A 19,122-nucleotide genomic window follows, 5' to 3' on the forward strand; every position below is an offset into this window, starting at 1 on the left:
AATTAATAAATAATGCTACCTACACCAGGTATCTTGATAGAGATGTGCAGAGATTAAATTCCTGGAATGTTCAGAGAGTGGCCAGAGGATGGAATCTCAACAAACTTTTCCCAATCCAACCGAAGACAAATTGAATGTTGAATGTTTATTTTATTTATATGCCACCCTTTTCCCCGAAGGGGACTCAGGGCGGCTCACATCTCAAACCAAGGGAAGGGGGATACAAACAAAAATTAAAAACGACACAAAACAATACATAATTTAAAACACACAACAGTCATACCATTCGAGACGGGGGCAACAGCTCTTTAGCCCCAGGCCTGTCGGAACAGCCAGGTTTTAAGGGCTTTGCGGAAGGCCTGGAGGGTGGTGAGGGTTCGAATCTCCACGGGGAGTTCGTTCCAGAGGGTCGGAGCAGCCACAGAGAAGGCTCTCCTCCGGGTAGTCGCCAGTCGGCACTGGCCGGTGGATGGAATTTGGAGGAGGCCTAATCTGTGGGATCTAATCGGTCTAGTGGAGGTAATTGTACGGGCTGAGACTTACATTTATTAACGAGATAAATTTTACCAGATTTGGCCGAGATAGCAAATAAGAATAGAAGGGTGGTAAAAGGGGGGAACTTTGCAGACACCAAAACTCCCTGCCTTTTTATAAACTTTAATCGCAGTCAGTTGGAGTCTTTTTGCTCCAATTGTAATTCCACCCGATTAATATGAATTGTCATCTCCTTTTGGATCCTGCCCAACTATCTTACTGCCCTTTATTCTTTTCCAAGCGGGGCACATATTTCCATCCTCTGTGACAAATTGTCCTGCATTTCCTGTCCTTACTATCCACACCTGAGTTTCCAGCTGATGAGCTGATCAAAAAGGACAAATGAAGGAAAACTCTTTCGAGCGGTCTCCCATCACGCATCAAAGTCTGCCCTGGGTGGGAGAGACCATTTTGGAGATGATGCAAGTGATCTTTAGGAAAAGCTCTCGCTGTGGGGAAGTTTCCACCCAGGTTTTCCTGGGAATTTAAAACTAAAAAAAGAGGAAAGGAAATAACCATGAAGAGGAAGCTTGGGGGTGGGGGGGAATACCAAAGCGAAGGAGCACCTGTCCTTTACAAACCCAATTGGATTTAAACAGCCATTCTGTCATTCCAGAAATCTTGGTTTTGTGAGGTGGCATCCAAGAAAGGTTTGTTAGCACCTGCTCTAATTTCCATAGTGTGTTGAGGGCAGCTATGACTTTTAGTATTGTTGAAGGCCTTCTTTCTCCTCCTCCTCCTCCTCCTTCTCCTTCATCTCTTCCTCCTCCTCCATCTCCTTCTCCTCCTCCTCCATCTCCTTCTCCTTCTCATCTGAACCATCATCCAAATTCCCTCCACCTTCTCCTCCTTCTCCTTTTGCTCATCTGAACCATCATCCAAATATCTTCCTCCTTCTCCTCCTCTTCTTCCTCCTCCTCCATCTCCTCCTCTTCTTCACCTGAACCATCATCCAAATATCTTTGTCCTCCTTCTTCTCCTCCATCTCCTCCTCTTCTCCTTCATCTTTTCCTCCTCCGCCATCTCTCTCTCTCCTCATCTGAACCATCATTCAAATCCCCTCCTCCTCCTTCTCCTCCTTCTCCTGCTCATCTGAACCATCATCCAAATATCTTCCTCCTCCTTCTCCTCCTCTTCTCCTTCTCCTTCATCTCCTCCTCTTCTTCCTCGTCCTCCATTTCCTCCTCCTCTTCACCTGAACCATCATCCAAATCCCCTCCTCCTCCTTCTCCTCCTTCCCCTTCTGCTCACCTGAACCATCATCCAAATATCTTTCTCCTCCTCCATCTCCTCCTTTTCTCCTTCACCTTCTCCTTCATCTCCTCCTCTTCCTCCATCTCCTCCTCCTTCTCATCTGAACCATCATCCAAATCCACTTCTCCTCCTCTTCCTCCTCCCTGATTTATGATGAAGCTTATCCAGCAATGTTCTGTTAAAGGTACTATATTCTACCTCCTATTTGTAGTAATCTGAGAATCGTGTGGTTTTTTTCCTGGTCAAAGGTCTTTCAATTCTTAAATGTCCTCCTTCTTAGTTACTATTTTTTTGAAAAAAATAAAAACCCAAAGCGCTATCTGTTCACCTGGGCTTGTATCTGCGATCTTCCTCCTGTGTCACTGAGTATCTTTCTGTCATTTCCACAACTTTACCCTCAATGCAGCTAGGAATCTCTTTCTAGGAATGTGAACTTACCCAGAAGTTTAGAATGTAAACACTGAAGGACCTTACTTAGCAATAGCAATAGCAGTTAGATTTATATACCGCTTCATAGGGCTTTCAGCCCTCTCTAAGTGGTTTACAGAGTCAGCATATGGCCCCCACAGTCTGGGTCCTCATTTCACCCACCTCGGAAGGATGGAAGGCTGAGTCAACCTTGAGCCGGTGAGATTTGAACAGCCGAACTGCAGAACTGCAGTCAGCTGAAGTAGCCTGCAGTGCTGCATTTAACCACTCTGCCACTCGGCTCTTAATCCTTACTTAAGGAGACAGGTTGCTTATATTGCACATGTGAACGTTGTATTACCATGAGGATCAGCTACTGCAGAATTTAGGAAATCTGGCCACATTTATACATCCCCTCCAAAGTTGGAGCCCTGGGCCCTTTTGTCTATCCCTGGGATGGCAAACCTATGGCATGCATGCCACAGGTGGCACATGGAGCCACATTTGCTGGCATGCCAGCCTTCACCTCTGGCCCATGCCAGCTGATTTTCGGTCTTCCAGAGGGCCAGAGGAGGCCATTTTCGCCCTCCCCAGACTTCAGGAAAGCCTGGGGAGGGGTCGCATGTGCTCAGGTGTGTGTGTCACATGTGCAGGTGTGGGGGAGGATTGAATTGGTGTGTGCATGCGCGCGCAGATTTTTGACACACCCTAAGAAAAAGGTTCACCTTCCCTGGTCTATCCTTTAGGTGGAAATAATAAACATCTGGCAGCGTTCAATGTTGAGAGCAGAAGGTTTGATAATTATGATTATAATTTTGATAATTATGCGCTCTACATGGGGCTGCCCTTGAAGAGTGTTCGAAGACTCCAATTAGTCCAGAATGCAGCCGCGCAAGCGATTGTGGGTGCACCAAGGTACACCCACGTTACACCTATCCTCCGCGAGCTGCACTGGCTACCTATTAGTCTCCGAATCCGCTTCAAGGTGCTGGTCGCTACCTATAAAGCCCTACATGGCATCGGACCTGGGTACCTGAGAAACCGCCTCCTGCCGATTACCTCTCTCAGACCAATTAGATCTCACAGGTTGGGTCTCCTCCGGATTCCATCTGCCAGCCAATGTCGGCTGGCGACTCCCCGGGGGAGGGCCTTCTCTGTTGCAGCTCCGACCCTCTGGAACGAGCTCCCTGTTGAGATCCGGACCCTTACTACCCTCCCGGCCTTCCACAAAGCCACCAAGTCCTGGCTGTTCCAGCAGGCTGGGGGGAGCTGAGAAGCATCTACCTCCATAGAAATTGTGAATGTTGGTTTTTGTTTTTAATATGTTGTCTTTGTCTCGTTTTCCCCCTTTCCCTTGTCTTTTGTGAGCCGCCCGGAGTCCTCCGGGAGTGGGCGGCATACAAGACAAACAAACAAACAAACAAACAAACAAACAAACAAACAAACAAACAAACAAATAATGGGCCTGTCTGGTTAGTCTCTTCTCTTTTCAGCCTTGCTGATTTCAGCCACCGCAGTCGTGGCTTCCACGATCCCGTATCCCGTTTCTAACTTTTGTTCTTTTTCCATGGCTTGGCATTTTGCAAATTTGGTATGCTTTTACCGCTTCTTTCATTATACCTTGCGTGGGGATTACTTTTAATAGGAAGCAGGCTACCGATGAAAGCAAACAAATAATTGAGACGGTACGGAGACAATCGGAGCGCCGAGCTAAATATTTAGTGGAAAGCGTACTCGTTACAAGGCAGCGCCTAATTTTGCTTCTATCAGTTTATTCCGCAATTTTAGCTAGCTGACATTTCAGACAGCTGTCTCATCCGATGAAAGTTTCACCCTGAAATCCATCCCTCTCCATTCAGTTGGGACTGAACCACAAGTAAGTTTAGGTTCTTAAGTCTTTTTAAGAAGAGACTTAAGTTGAACCAAGTTGGTGCAAATGAGTCAATTTTCCTCTGTCTTCTATGGTTGAGGCTGAATCATTATCAACCCGAAAGAGAATTTTGTATGGCTGAGTGTAACTTTCAGATTTCATCTGGTCGCGCGAAGAAGCTTCCCAAGCAGAAGGCGCTCTTCAAATGCTAGCATGAAATATCAAACTCTTGATATGAGTGCAATGGACCAAGTATAGAAAAGCGAGGACATCAGCCAGGGAAGACAACTGTTAGTCTGTTCGATTGTGTTCCCCATAGCTACCTATGGTTGTGAAAGTTAGATGTGGAGAGACCTGGCTCACAGAATCCCCAAGAATCGGACACGACTGCATGGATAACATCATCATCATTGTATGAGACCAGAGGAGATAATATTCTATTGGCCTGGAAGCCATTTAAGCTCATGCCTGCTGCTTCGGTGACTCCATCCAGCCACCTCATTCTCTGCCGTCCCCTTCTTCTTTTGCCCTCCATCTTTCCCAGCATGAGGCTCTTTTCCAGAGAGTCCTTCCTTCTCATCAAGTGGTCAAAGTAGTTGAGTTTCCACTTCAGGATCTGGCCTTCTAAAGAGCAGTCAAGGTTGATATCCTCTAGGAGATGGATGGAAACTCATCAAGGAGACCTGGTAACAGTGAGGACAATTAACTAGTGGAACCCTTACCTTCAGATGCTGTGGGTGCTCCATCACTGGAGCTTTTTAAGAAGAGACTGGACAGTCACTTGTCTGCAATGGAGTAGGATCTTGGATTAGGAGACCTCCAAAGTCCCTTCCAGCTCATTTCTTATTGAATTGTCTCCATTAGAGCCACAATAATTATTTGGGAAATGTGTTCAGTTTCTGAACCAAGGCAAGTCCAGTCCACGTTGACTTCTGCTTTTCACTTTCCAAAAACCCATTGCATTTAACATTGGCTTTTGTGCAATTTGATGTACTGTTGTTGTTGTTAGTTGCAAAGTGGTGTCTGACCCATCGTAACCCCATGGACAATGTTCCTCCAGGCCTTCCTGTCCTCTACCATCCTCTGGAGTCCATTTAGGCTCATGCTGACTGCTTCAGTGACTCCATCCAGCCACCTCATTCTCTGTTGTCCCTTTCTTCTTTTGCCCTCAATCGTTCCCAGCATGAGGCTCTTCTCCAGGGAGTCCTTCCTTCTCATTAGGTGGCCAAAGTGTTTGAGTTTCATCTTCAGGATCTGGCCTTCTAAAGAGCAGTCAGGGTTGATCTCCTCTAGGACTGACCAGTTGGATGGCCTTGCAATCCAAGGGACTCGCAGGAGTCTTCTCCAGCACCAGAGTTCAAAAGGCCTCCATTCTTTGGCTTCCTTCCTTCTCATTAGGTGGCCAAAGGCTTGGAGTTTCCTCTTCAGGATCTGGCCTTCTAAAGAGCAGTCAGGGTTGATCTCCTCTAGGACTGACCGGTTGGATGGCCTTGCAGTCCAAGGGACTCGCAGGAGTCTTCTCCAGCACCAGAGTTCAAAAGGCCTCCATTCTTTGGCGCTCAGCCTTCCTTATGCTCCAACCTTCACAGCCATCCATTGCAACTGGCAAAACCACAGCCTTGGAATGGAATGGAATGGAATTTTATTCTTTATATGCCGCCCTTCTCCGGGAGGACTCAGGGCGGCGAACAGTTCAAAAGGGGAAAAAGGGGAACATAAACAACGAAATACAAACAATAAAAATAAGCAACAGCCGCACAACCATACATGTCGAGAGGGGAGGGAACTCATCACCCCCAGGCCTGCCGGCAAAGCCTTGACTATACACACTTTTGTTGGCAGGATGATGTCTCTGGTTTTTAGTAGGATGTCTGGATTTGCCATCGCTTTCCTCCCCAGGAGCAAGCCTCTTTTAATTTCTTGGCTGCCGTCCCCATCCGCGGTGATCTTGGAGCCCAGGAAAGTAAAACCTGTCACTACCTCCATTTCTTCCCCATCTATTTGCCAGGAATGGAGAGGGCCAGATGCCATGATCGTCGGCTTGTCTTGTCTGAGAACTTCTAATTGATGCAAAGTTCAGGAGTTTGAAACACCAGTTTAGCCGCATTAGGATAAAAGCTTTCCCTCCCCTTCCTTTTCCCTTCCTGGGAGGGAGAAAATGGGGAGTTATTTGAGGTATGTCGATGAAACATCTGTGCTCCATCATGGCTGCTACTATCTGTAGCCATGGCTATCTCTAGGAGTTATTCCTGCCCCACATCGCCCCCAAGAAAAACAACCCAAGCCTCAAAGATCAGCTCAAGAGATTAATATCTGGCATTAGTGATTACCTTTCCTCTTTCCCACCATTTAAGAGGATGGGGCTGGCTACTTAACTTAGGACTCCGGGGATAATGCTATTAAAACTATTTTCCAGACAGCAGGGTCCTCTCAAGAAGATGCACATTTAAACTGCCCTTCTCCATGTCAAACTTCTCTCTCCTGTTTACAGAGGATTCCACACCATCTTAGAGAAGAGGAGAGGATACCCAGGTCAAGCCTCTTTCCTCCTGGGGAAATAAAGCAAGAGTGGAATTCTACAATGCCAGATTTTATTTTCCTCTTGCAACTTTCTGGGGGGCTGGAGCCTGGCGTTTGTAACTTTTTTTTTCAAGCCAGAAGAGAGGATCAAAAAATGAACAGTACACTGAACTGAATGGGAGTAACTAGAATAGAATAACAGTGTTGGAAGGGACCTTGGAGGTCTTCTAGTCCAACTCCCTGCCTAGGCAGGAAATCCTACACCCTACACAAATAATGAACAGTACACTGAACTGAATGGGAGTAACTAGAATAGAATAACAGTGTTGGAAGGGACCTTGGAGGTCTTCTAGCCCAACCCCCTGCCTAGGCAGGAAACCCTACACCACTTCAGACAAATGGTTATCCAACATCTTCTTAAAAACGTCCACTGTTGGAGCATTCACAACTTCTGGAGGCAAGCGATTCCACTGATTAATTGTTCTGACTGTCAGGAAATTTCTCCTTAGTTCTAAGTTGCTTCTCTCCTTGATTAGTTTCCACCCATCGCTTCTTGTTCTACCCTCAGGTGCTTTGGAGAGTAGCTTGACTCCCTCTTCTTTGTGGCAGCCCCTGAGATATTGGAAGACTGCTATCATGTCTCCCCTAGTCCTTCTTTTCATTAAACTAGACATACCCAGTTCCTGCAACTGTTCTTCATATGTTTTACCCTCCAGTCCCCTAATCCTCTTTGTTGCTCTTCTCTGCACTCTTTCTAGAGTCTCCACATCTTCGTGGACTAGATATTTGCGAATATAGGAGGACCTGGCACTAGCAATGAAGGACTTTCTATATTCCTGTGTATGGGTAATTGGTCGCTAAATGAACTGTTGTACGTCCAGGACGACCGAATTCCGTGATACTGTTTACCGATCCCTGTTGTGTTTGGGTGGTGGGATGGAATGGGGAAACGGGGAGGTGGGAGGAAAGAGACTGTCAATTCTTCCCTAGCAGAATAATTCATGCAATTCTCCTGTGGGATCGAACCCCTGTAAAATAAACGGGCTTCCCCCCCCTCCACTCCTCCTGATGTTTCTTAATGTATTCCTTTGGTCTCACACAATAGAAATGGGAGATGACATTTTGGCTTCCTCTCCCCTTTTCGGAGAGCTCCTACGGTTCCATACAATGTTTCTTTGGGCCACAAAAGAGCTCCCACCAGTTTTGTTCTCAATGAGAGTCTCTCTCTCTCTCCCCCTCTCCCTCTCCTTCTCTCACTCTCTGTCTCTCTGTCTCTCTCTTTCTCTCTCTCTCTCCCCCTCTCTCTCCAGGCTGCTCATTGTGTCCAAGCCACAGATTTTGTGTTGGTTCCCGAGGAGAAATGGAACGAAAACGTTGGACTCTCTCTTTCCGCGGCCTTCGGAAAATGGGGAACAAGGCCTGCCCGAGTCTCCCACAGAGCACCATTGTACAGGAATGCAAATGCATCCCAACGAAACAGATCACGGACAATAAACCTGGGAGAAGGCAGAGAGGAACAAGCCATCTGTAACTATTTGGTTGACTCTGTGTTTTTATTTTGCATTCTTCTCCTTGCAACAAAATACTCCATGTTGACCTCTGGGATTAAAAAGAAAACCCAATAGAGAAAATCTCTGGAGTAGGCTTCTTAATTTTTTTTTAATTATTTTAATTTTATCAATTTCATATATACATTCACAATTATATGATCTCATAACTGTTATTAATAATATGTATTTATAACAATTTTTCCCTACTGTTGACAATATACTTGAAGATTGCTTTTTTTAACATCCCATAGATCCATCTTATCTTACAACGGTCCTACTTCTTCTTCCCTCCCTCCCTCTTTCCTTCCCTCATTTCTTCTCTCCTACTCCCCTTCCTTCCCTCCCTCCTTCCCCTTCCTTCCCTCCCTCCTTCCCCTTCCCTCCTTCTCTCCTTCCCTCCTTCCTTCCCTCCTTCCTTCCCTTTCTTTTCTCCTTCTCTCCTTCCTTTCCCCTTCCTTTCCTCCTTCCTTCCCCCCTTCCTTCTCTCCTTCCTTCCCTCCTTCCTTCCCTCCTTTCTTCTCTCCTTCTCTCCCTTCCTTCCCTCCTTCCTTCCCTCCTTTCTTCTCTCCTTCTCTCCTTCCTTCCCTCCTTCCTTCCCTCCTTGCTTCCCTCCCTCCTTCCCTCCCTCCTTCCTACCCCCCTTTCTTCTCTTTCTTAATTTTCTTAATTTTTGATATCCCCTCCTTGTTTGGAAGGAGCAGCTCTGGGGCCACAATTAACCCATGTTGCCTCCTTGAGAAACTCCGAAGGATACTTGTATGCCCAACCAAGTTGAAATGTAAATGGCAAACCGTCAGGACCTCAAGCGGTGAGGAAAATGTAGAGTTGTGGGAGGCCTAATTTACACATGGGGTTAAGAATGCAGCTCTTAAGTTGGGTTTGCGCTGCTGTAACTCCTCAGAAGTCCTAGGAGGAGAAGCGAGGATGAGGGAGGTGATCCTAACATCAACAGTGTTCACTTCTGTTATTCGGTGGCTTAACATTTTTGACAGCATTGGTGTTTTCCAAGTTGTTTGTGAGTGGATCCAGAAAAAAAGAAGAGAGGCTCAACGGATTAGGGGATATTTATGCAGAAAATGTGCAAATGTGGTTTATCTCTATGTGCCCGTTGATGACTGATTTGCCGGAGTGCAAAGCTTCCAGGAATTCTGTAGCATTATTTATGTAACTTGGTCTAAAATGCTCACCTGGAACATGGTGACTCAGTGGCTAAAACACATTTAGTGAGAATAAATTATTAACCGCCTCTAACATAAAATATTCTCTCTAATGGGACACGGTGGCTCAGTGGCCAAGACGCTGAGCTTGTCGATCAGAAAGGTCTGCAGTTCAGCAGTTCGAATCCCTAGCATAACGGAGTGAGCTCCCGCTACTTGTTCCAGCTTCTGCAGTTTGAAAGCACGTAAAAATGCACGTAGAAAAATAGGAACCAGCTTTGGTGGGAAGGTAGCAGCGTTTCATTCACCTTCGGTGTTTAGTCATGCCGGCCACAGGACCATGGAGAAGTCTTTGGACAGTGCTGGCTTTTTGGCTTTGAAACAGAGATTAGTACCACCCCCTAGAGTCGGGAACGACTAGCACATATGTGCAAGGGGAACCTTTGCCTTTATGCAGAAATCCATGGAAATAAATAGGATTTCACAGAAGAAAAATCCCAGGTGACGAGGTTTTAAATAGTTTTCTGTTGACACTGATTTTAGAAGTGCTTCTGCCGGGATGGATGAATGGATAGATGAGATAAAACTGGAGGACAAATTAGTTACAGCTTTCCTGAGGTCAGCCTACCTTCTCCGTTAATTTAAAACCTAATCTTCTCCCTGGCGGACGGCAGAATACAGAACACACCATGTATGCAAGTTGTCATCCTCAGACACTTAAGTCTGCAATTTAGAGACAGAGGTCTACCCAGCTGAGAGGGGCAAGAAGAGATGGCACCGATTAAAGTGACATTGTGGTGTTGTGATGCCAGCCTCGCCTTTTCTATGAGCTTTCCCAAAAGGGGAAGAACTTGTGGGTCAACAAGTGAGGGTGCTTTTGTCATTGTGAACAAAACAACGAGATCATGTTTTTTTTGCCTTTGGATCTGTTTTTTTTTCTGGATTATCTAATTGGTTTATACGAAAAGTTCTGACAGATCTAAACTGCTACCCCAGACACAGAAGAGTCTGTGGTGGCGCAGTGGTTAGAGGGCAGCATTGCAGGCTAATTCTGCTGACTGCCAGCAGTTCGATCCTGACCGGCTCAAAGTTGACTTAGCCTCCCATCCTTCCGAGGTCGGTAAAATGAGGATCCAGATTGATAGGGACAAGAGGCTGACTCTGCAAACCACTTAGAGAGAGCTGTAGAATACTGTGAAGGGTATATAAGACGAGGTGGCGCAGTGGTTAGGGTGCAGTACTGCAGGCCACTTCAACTGACTGTTATCTGCAGTTCAGCGGTTCTAATCTCACCGGCTCAAGGTTGACTCAGCCTTCCATCCTTCCGAGGTGGGTGAAATGAGGACCCAGACTGTGGGGGTGATATGCTGACTCTGTAAACCGCTAAGAGAGGGCTGAAAGCCCTATGAAGCGGTATATAAGTCTAACTGCTATTGCTATTGCTATAAGTCTAAGTGCTATTGCTATTTGTCCTTCAGTCTTATAAATGTTCATCTCTTGCTCTCTAGCGTGATCCAAAACATCTGTTTTCTTCGCCCTTACAAGACAAGCTGTTGACAGAGGTTTTCATGATAGGTTTAGCCCGGACTATTAGGATCTAGCATGTCAGGGAGCACTTAACAACGCTTTAATGCAAGGATTATTGACATAAAAGATGTAGCAGCTGTTTGGAAATATCCTTCACACTGCCTGCCCCAGCTCTTTACTTTGTCAGTTGTATTCTTTATTTTCTTAACTATCCAAAGGCACTCATTCATATTATAGGGATTAAAGACTAGGTGCAGGAGGGAGTAGGAAGTCAAGGGGGAAGCATTTTTTCTTTGATCCCAAAGAATTGCATTTCTTTCTTTTTTTTTATTAACAAACATGTAAAATACACACACACACACAAAATTTAGACGTACACCACATTTACACAATACGATACGAACAGGAGTTTCCTGTTCTTTCTAATAGCAATTATCAATCGATACCGCTCACCTTCTATTATTTCCCCTTCTATTGTATTTCATTTGGATTTCACCATTCTTAACCCTCTTATTTTACTCATAACTATTATTTTTTGAGTTTTGTTATATTCCTTGTATTTCAAAAGAAAGAGAAGAGTGTAAAAACCAGAGGGGTGCCACCTTTGACTCCAAATATTTCTGAACATGGACCTCAGTGGTCTAACAAGAAAGTTTCCATGGTCCGATTTTATTTTAAGGAAGGGGAAATGGAGGGATGTGGTGGCTCAGTGGCTAAGATGCTCAGCTTGTAGATCAGAAAGGTCGTCAGTTTGGCGGAACCACCTTTGGTGGGAAGGTAAGAGCGTTTCATGCACCTTCGGCATTTAGTCATGCCGGCCACATGACCACGGAGACGTCTTCGGACAGTGCTGGCTCTTGGCTTTGAAACTGAGATGAGCACTGCCCCCTAGAGTCGGGAACGACTAGCACATATGTGCGAGGGAAAAATTTACCATTACCTTTAATTTGAAGAAGGGAGAGATGTTTTGGCTCCTTCCCATCTTTTAACAAACTGATTTGGTTTCCTTTCATGTCCATTTTCTTTAGCACTTAGTTTAGAAAAATTCCCAAAAAGCTCAACAGGATATTATACCATCAAAGTGGGCAGGAGTTTTTTTTTTTTTTTAAAGGGAGACATTCCTAATATACAGTTTTGGGTCAAATCCAAGGATCATTTTCATAAAATGAAATGAAATCTGAAATGGTGTGTGTGTTTGGGGGGGGGGATGTCTACGGATGCCAAGAATCCTTGGGTTCCTTTGCCCTCCTGAGGCTAAGATAAAGGACATTTTCTATCCCTTTTCAACAGCTGCCCTCATTTAAAAAACCAACTCAAAAGCAAAACTCACCGCTGACATCCTAAATTGAGCAAATGAACCTCTACTTGCCCGGATGAAGGTGGGGGAAAAAAAAAAAGAATGATGGAATATGACCCAGGGAGCAAAAATCAATCCAGTTCCCAATTTCGGACCTTCCTGGATGTGTTTTCCTTCACTCAGTCTGAAAGTTGGCTCAATTACTCAATCCTAATTTCTCAAGCTAACCTGAAACAGGGAGAAAGATGGCTAAGACTTGTTTGCTTCAAAACCTCGGATTTTATCCTGACATAGGCTTCCCCCCAAAAAGCCTGAGGCAGATTCCTGGTCCCCACAAAACCCCTTTTATGAAACGAATGTGAATTCCTCTCATTCACATTCAGCAAAGGCCTGGCAAACAGTCTTTCAAAGGAGTATTTATGACCACAGACCTTATCTAGCTTGGAAAGCTGCCATGTAATTTTTTTTCCAAACACAGTGCAGTGTAAGGAACGACTTGGCACAGAGTCTCTGAGATTCACAGACAGATCTTCACACTCCTGAAATGAATGAACAAACTAACAAACAAACGGATTGTTTCCTGCAAAAGCCCACTCCCCTTTCGCTCCTCTTTTATTTCCTATGAGAGAGGCCATTCACTGTCCACCTGTGGATTTACTCCCAAGTCGACCCCTGTTCTTTAGCTGTTCTTTTCTTCTGGCAGGTCTGTGCATGCGCACACTGGGAACAGGCTCCAGCTCCTCCTTCCCTCTGCAAACCCCATTCCCTTCCACCACTGACAATTGCTGGCAACTAACAGTGTTATCACTCTATCACTCTATCACTCTATTACTCTATCTATCGATCTATCGATCTATCGATCTATCGATCTATCGATCTATCGATCTACCTACCTACCTACCTACCTACCTACCCACCCACCCACCCACTCACCCACCCACCCACCCACCCACCCACCCACCTACCTACCTACCTACCTACCTACCTACCTACCTACCTACCTACCATGAGCCAAGGTGACGCAGTGGTTAAATGCAGCACTGCAGGCTACTGCTAGATCAGCAGTTCAGCGGTTCAAATCTCACCGGCTCAGGGTTGACTCAGCCTTCCATCCTTCCGAGGTGGGTAAAATGAGGACCCAGATTGTTGGGGGCAATATGCTGACTCTCTGTAAACCGCTTAGAGAGGCCTGAAAGGCCTATGAAGCGGTATATAAGTCTACTGCTATTGCTACCATGTCTGTCTGTCTGTCTGTCTGTCTGTCTGTCTGTCTGTCTATCTATCTATCTATCTATCTATCTATCATTATCTATCATTATCTCTGTCTGTCTGTCTGTCTGTCTGTCTGTCTGTCTATCTATCTATCTATCTATCTATCTATCTATCTATCATTATCATTATCTTTGTCTGTCTGTCTGTCTGTCTGTCTGTCTGTCTGTCTATCTGTCTGCTTGCCTGCCTGCCTGCCTGCCTACCTACCTACCTACCTGCCTGCCTGCCTGCCTACCTACCTACCTACCTACCTACCTACCTACCTACCTACCTACCTACCGTGTCTGTCTGTCTGTCTGTCTGTCTGTCTGTCTGTCTGTCTGTCTGTCTGTCTATCTCTATCTATCTATCTATCTATCTATCTATCTATCTATCTATCTATCTATCTATCTATCTCTATAGAATTATTTACAAAATTATTTACTTATAAGAAACACACACACTATGAATGCCTAAAATAGCCTGTGAACACGGACAGGGGGATAAAAAGCATTACATTTCTTCATTGTTAAGAGTGACTTAAGTGGACCTGTTCCACTTGAGGGCAGGGAAGGGGTTACGTCAAGCCACGCACTAAAAATCTGCAAAGTAATTTCTGCTTCAGTCTTTCTTCTGCAGCTGATGATGTGAAATTTCACAGGGGCTTAGAACTGGCAATCATCTGGATGCAGGAAGGGAAAACAACCCCCTTATCTTCGCATCTTTCTTTGACGTTTGGCTATTGTTTGCAACAGGCATGAGGCCAAATTGGGAGTTTATGGGTATTCTCCTAAAAGAGATGTTATCGTATGGAAATAGGAGTTGACTTTTGGAATAAGAAAAGAAGGATCTAAATAAAATCTCACACAGATGAGATTTAAATATAAAGCTCATTATGCAAAGACAATTGAAGGGCCCTTTTTAATGACAACAATGATGGCTAGTTTATTTTTCATTTCTTGAATTTCTACTCTGTCGATCTGGGTCTCCAACAGTTAAGGAAGCAGTTAACTGTGACTGAAATTAGAAAGAGAAAGAAAGAAATATAAACTAACAAATAAATGTAAATTAGAGCAATGTTAGTGGATTTGAATTAAAAAAGAAATATGGAATAGACGTCAATTTGTAAATGCTCCAACACTGGAATTTTTAAAGAAGAGATTAGATAACCATTTGTCTGAAGTGGTGTAGGGTTTTTTTTGCCTAAGCAGGGGGTTGGACTAGAAGACCTCCAAGGTCCCTTCCAACCATGTTATTCTAAGCTTCTAAGGATAATTAGAACTGCAGAAAAAACAATTGCTACCAACTTGCCTTCCATTGAGGACCTGTACACTGCCTGAGTTAAAAAGAGGGCTGTGAAAATATTTACAGACCTCTCACATCACAGACAAAAATTGTTTCAACTCCTACCCTCAAAATGACGCTGTAGGGCACTGCACACCAAGACAACTAGACACAAGGACAGTTTTTTTCCGAATGCCATCACTCTGTTTAACAACTAATTCCCACAACACTGTCAAATAATTTACTAAGACTGTGTTATTATTATTATGTGGTTAATCTTTGGTGAGATTCACAGCCTTTGGGGCTGGTTGGTAGCTCATCAGCTCGAGTCCTAACCAAGGACCTAGGAACTGTTAAGGTAACGTCGGAGGATATAAGCTGTTCCAAGTAGGGTGGTTTTTTGTAGAGTCAGAATGTTCAAGTCAAGTTGTTCAAGTCTCCCCCAAAAATTTTTGATCTTCAATTTCAACTGAATTTTCCATTTAGGCTTCCTCTTCTTGCCTCTTTGATTGTTGTTGTTGTTGTTGTTGTTGTTGTTATTCTCTTCCTTCCTAGTACCTTTCTCTTCCCACATATGATTATAACCATGTTGCTTGTATCTTTACAATTTATATTGTTTTAATTGTTTCCTAGTATAATTTGATTGCTTACTAGTAACCTATGACTATCACTAAGTGTTTTATCTTATGATTCTTGATGAATTTATTCTATTTTATTTTTATTTATGTACACTAAGAGCATCTGCACCAAAGACAAATTCCTTGTGTGTCCAAACACACTTGGCCAATAAAGAATTCTATTCTATTCTATTCTATTCTATTCTTCTATTCCCTATTCTTATTCTACTCTACTCTACTCCTATGACTATCATTAAATGTTGTATCTTATGATTCGTGACGAATGTATCTTTTCTTTTATGTACACTGAGAGCAAATACACCAAAGACAAATTCCTTGTGTATCCAATCACACTTGGCCAATGAAGAATTCTATTCTATTCTATTCTATTCTATTCTATTCTATTCTAAAGCAATGTTAGTGGGTGTGAATTTATATATATAGTGTGCATATATGGACTTAAAGAGACTCCTGCTTTACACAGATTTTCCAAGCGAGAGAGATGACAAGGACTTTTTAAAAAAAGGGAAGCGATATGAGAATACAGTCATTCCTAGTTAAAGGTCACCTTGACTTTTAATCTAAACTGTCATCCATTCTTTCTCATTAAAATATTTGATAAGAATTCTTTGCTTGACCGAACAGCACGGAATACCTTAAAAATGACACTCTTTGCTCTCGAGGTGGCTGCTATGTCACCGTAAATAATTATCTGCCCGCTAGAAAATAAAATCATTACCTGAATTATATGCAAGGAACAAATAAAAGTGGTGTATTTACACAATGTTAATCTACTTTTCTAAGGAGGAAGCATTATTTCAAGATCGAATTTTCATTCAAGGTTGGATTTTTTTGTTTGTTTTTTCTTTCTTTCTTTCTTTCTTTTTTGCCTCCAAGCTAAGTTTCTCTGCCCAACTCTTCCATTCTCTGGTACTTTTCTAATTTCTGCACCGTACTACAGCATACGTTATTGTCTGAAGGGTAGCTAGAAAAAAACCTATAAAGAAAAAGATGTTTGATAATTGGGTTCTACCACAAAACCGCGGACGACAAAATCGCAGTCGACGAAAGCGTGTATGTGACGTCATCACTGCGCGACGAAAAAGATCGAAAAAGATCGAAAAATGTAAAAATAAAGCTAAAACCTTACCCTAAGCCCCCCAAACCTAACCCTAAACCTAACCCTTAACGTAACGAAAAACCTAACGCTAACCCTTAACCTAACGCTAAACGTAACGCTAACGCTCTAAACCTAACCCTAACCCTTAACCTAACCCTAACCCTAACCCTTAACCTAACCCTTACCTTTATGTGAATCGGCTTGCTGTAATTTAATTTTTATTTCAATTTTTCGATCTTTTTCGTCGCGTTGTGATGACGTCACATACGCGCTTTCGTCGACCGCGCTTTTGTGGAACGTGCTTTTGACGGGTCACGGATAATTGAGCAGGCATTATGACAATAACAGAATCCAAAGGGACCTTGGAGGTCTTCTAATCCAGCCTCCTGCTCAAACAGGAGACCCTCTATGAAGAGGGTCCAATCCTGGCAACTTTAAGAGTTGAGGACTTTGAAAGTTTCCCAGTCAGCCCGGCTTCTGGAAGCTGAAGTACACGTCATTCACGCCTTCTTGGTTTATTTATTAAATGTCATTGCTGCGTATCTCCCCTACTGGGTGGCTTACCCATTATACAAACAGGTGGGGAAAAAAATGATTAAAACGAACCTATATTAAAATATGATTAAAAACTGTGCTAAAAACCATGCCTAAAAGAGTTGAGAGACGGATGGGACAGGAATGAAAACCTCCATTGATGGGGCCCCCACAAAGCTTTTGAAGGCAAGCCCTTCCATTGATTAATTTATTCTGACTGACTATTAATTCTGATGATTACACTTTATTCATTTGTTAAATTTCTACACCACCCATCTCATCTAAGAGACTCTGATATGACCAAGTTGTATAGTTTCTTGGCAATGTTACAAAAATGGTTCCTGTAATAAACCCTGGAATTTTCTGATGATATTATATTACATTCAAGTATTGTCCAGTTTGACCTTCCTTAGCAGTTTACCAACTTTCCTTATCAGGTTAGCAATAGCAATAGCAGTTAGACTTATATACCGCTTCATAGGGCTTTCAGCCCTCTCTAAGCGGTTTACAGAGTCAGCATATCGCCCCCACAGTCTGGGTCCTCATTTCACCCACCTCGGAAGGAGGGAAGGTTGAGTCAACCTTGAGCCGGTGAGATTAGAACTGCTGAACTGCAGATAACAGTCAGCTGAAGTGGCCTGCAGTACTACACCCTAACCACTGCGCCGCCTCGGCTCCAGATTTGGTAAGCTGCTGCCAATTCCTGAAATAGAATAGCCCTGATTGATTGATTGATTGATTGATTGATTGAGAGATTGGTTGATTTTATGCCATTGACTTAGGGTTGATTCAAGGTCATCACATAGATAGATGGTCTCCAAACAATCTGTCCCCCTCATGGTCTTCCAGAGGTGCACCGGATGTCTACTGCAATGGAGACCATCCATCGTGCTGTTGGTCATCCTCTTCTCATTCCTTTCAGTTTCCCATCATTATGGGCTGTTGTGACCCCTCCAGCAGTCAACTCAGAGGAGGCATGGGAGTCAGGATCAGTATTAAGGCAACCTGAGAGCTCCTAGGGGGAAAAGGGAATGGAGCTGGGAGAGAGAAGGGGGGAGGGAGGGAGAAAGGAAGAGTCTGGGCCATCCGTCAGCCCTCAGATGGAGAGTCAACAACCCCCAGGTCTGCAGGTGGCTGATGAAAAAGAGGAGGAACACATGGGTCAGGTGCGCAGAAGGCAGAGGAGTGGAGAGCAGCAGAAATCTATGGGCTGATCCTTGAGACAGAAGAGCCACCGCTGTTAGCTAAGCCCCACCCTAGCTCTAGGGATAAAAGGCAGGGGCTGCCAGCACTCTTAGTAAAGGAGTCTTTCACTGGTGGAAATTTTGGAAGCTCTTCTGTAGGTGTGGCCTGCTTTCCGGGTCCACTGGTGGAACCTCTTCTAACCGGTTCGGTAGATTTGACGAACCGGTTCTACCGAATAGGTGCGAACTGGCAGGAACCCACCTCTGGAGTCTTTGTGTTAACTTCAGAAGGTTTGTCTTGTTTGGGGAGCTGGGTCAGAACATGGAAGGGATGATCTTTGCACTGTCTCCAAAGTATGATAAATTGCGCCTGCTCATTTGTACCTGGAGTGAGAATTGAATGCCCGAGATCAGTTCTTCCTTTCCAGCTTGCCATCTGTTTGCCGGTGGTCTGAGAATCTTGCCTTCCATCTCTGCTGGCTTCCTTCTCCCAACCTACTCAGTGGAGGGGAGCCCCTGGAACTGCTCCCCAAGCCCTTTGGATTACGCCTGCATTCTTTCGTTACAAATCCATATTCAGAGAAGTTAATGTATAAAGATGTACAATATGACTATGAAGGGCACAGAAAGGCGGGCACCGTGACACCTGGCGGCTGAATAGCCGGGTTATTATAACAGCTGCCTTTCAGCTATTTTCAAGAGCTCCCCTTCGCCTTTTGTGCGGAAGTCTTTGGTGAGAGAGAGAGAGAGAGTCAAGTGTGCGCGCCGATAAGAACTTGGCGACGTAATCGCCAGCCTTCATTCTCCATTGACGGCACCATGCGGCCAATTCACAAACATTTTCATATTAATATCGAGCAATTTCCCTACATTCTAATCCATCAAAGTGGGCTATTAATCCTGCTCAGTAGCGTCTGCTATTCAAATGCTAACAATTTTCTCCTCGCGCACGGAAACATTTGTCCTACAGCTCTTTGCACAAAGACTGGCGCATTGTCAGCAGTGATTGATCAGA

This window comes from Thamnophis sirtalis, unplaced genomic scaffold (genome assembly GCF_051295495.1).
Source record: "Thamnophis sirtalis isolate CommonGarterSnake01/CBP01778 unplaced genomic scaffold, rThaSir2_p1.2 scaffold_14, whole genome shotgun sequence".
NCBI lineage: Eukaryota > Metazoa > Chordata > Lepidosauria > Squamata > Natricidae > Thamnophis > Thamnophis sirtalis.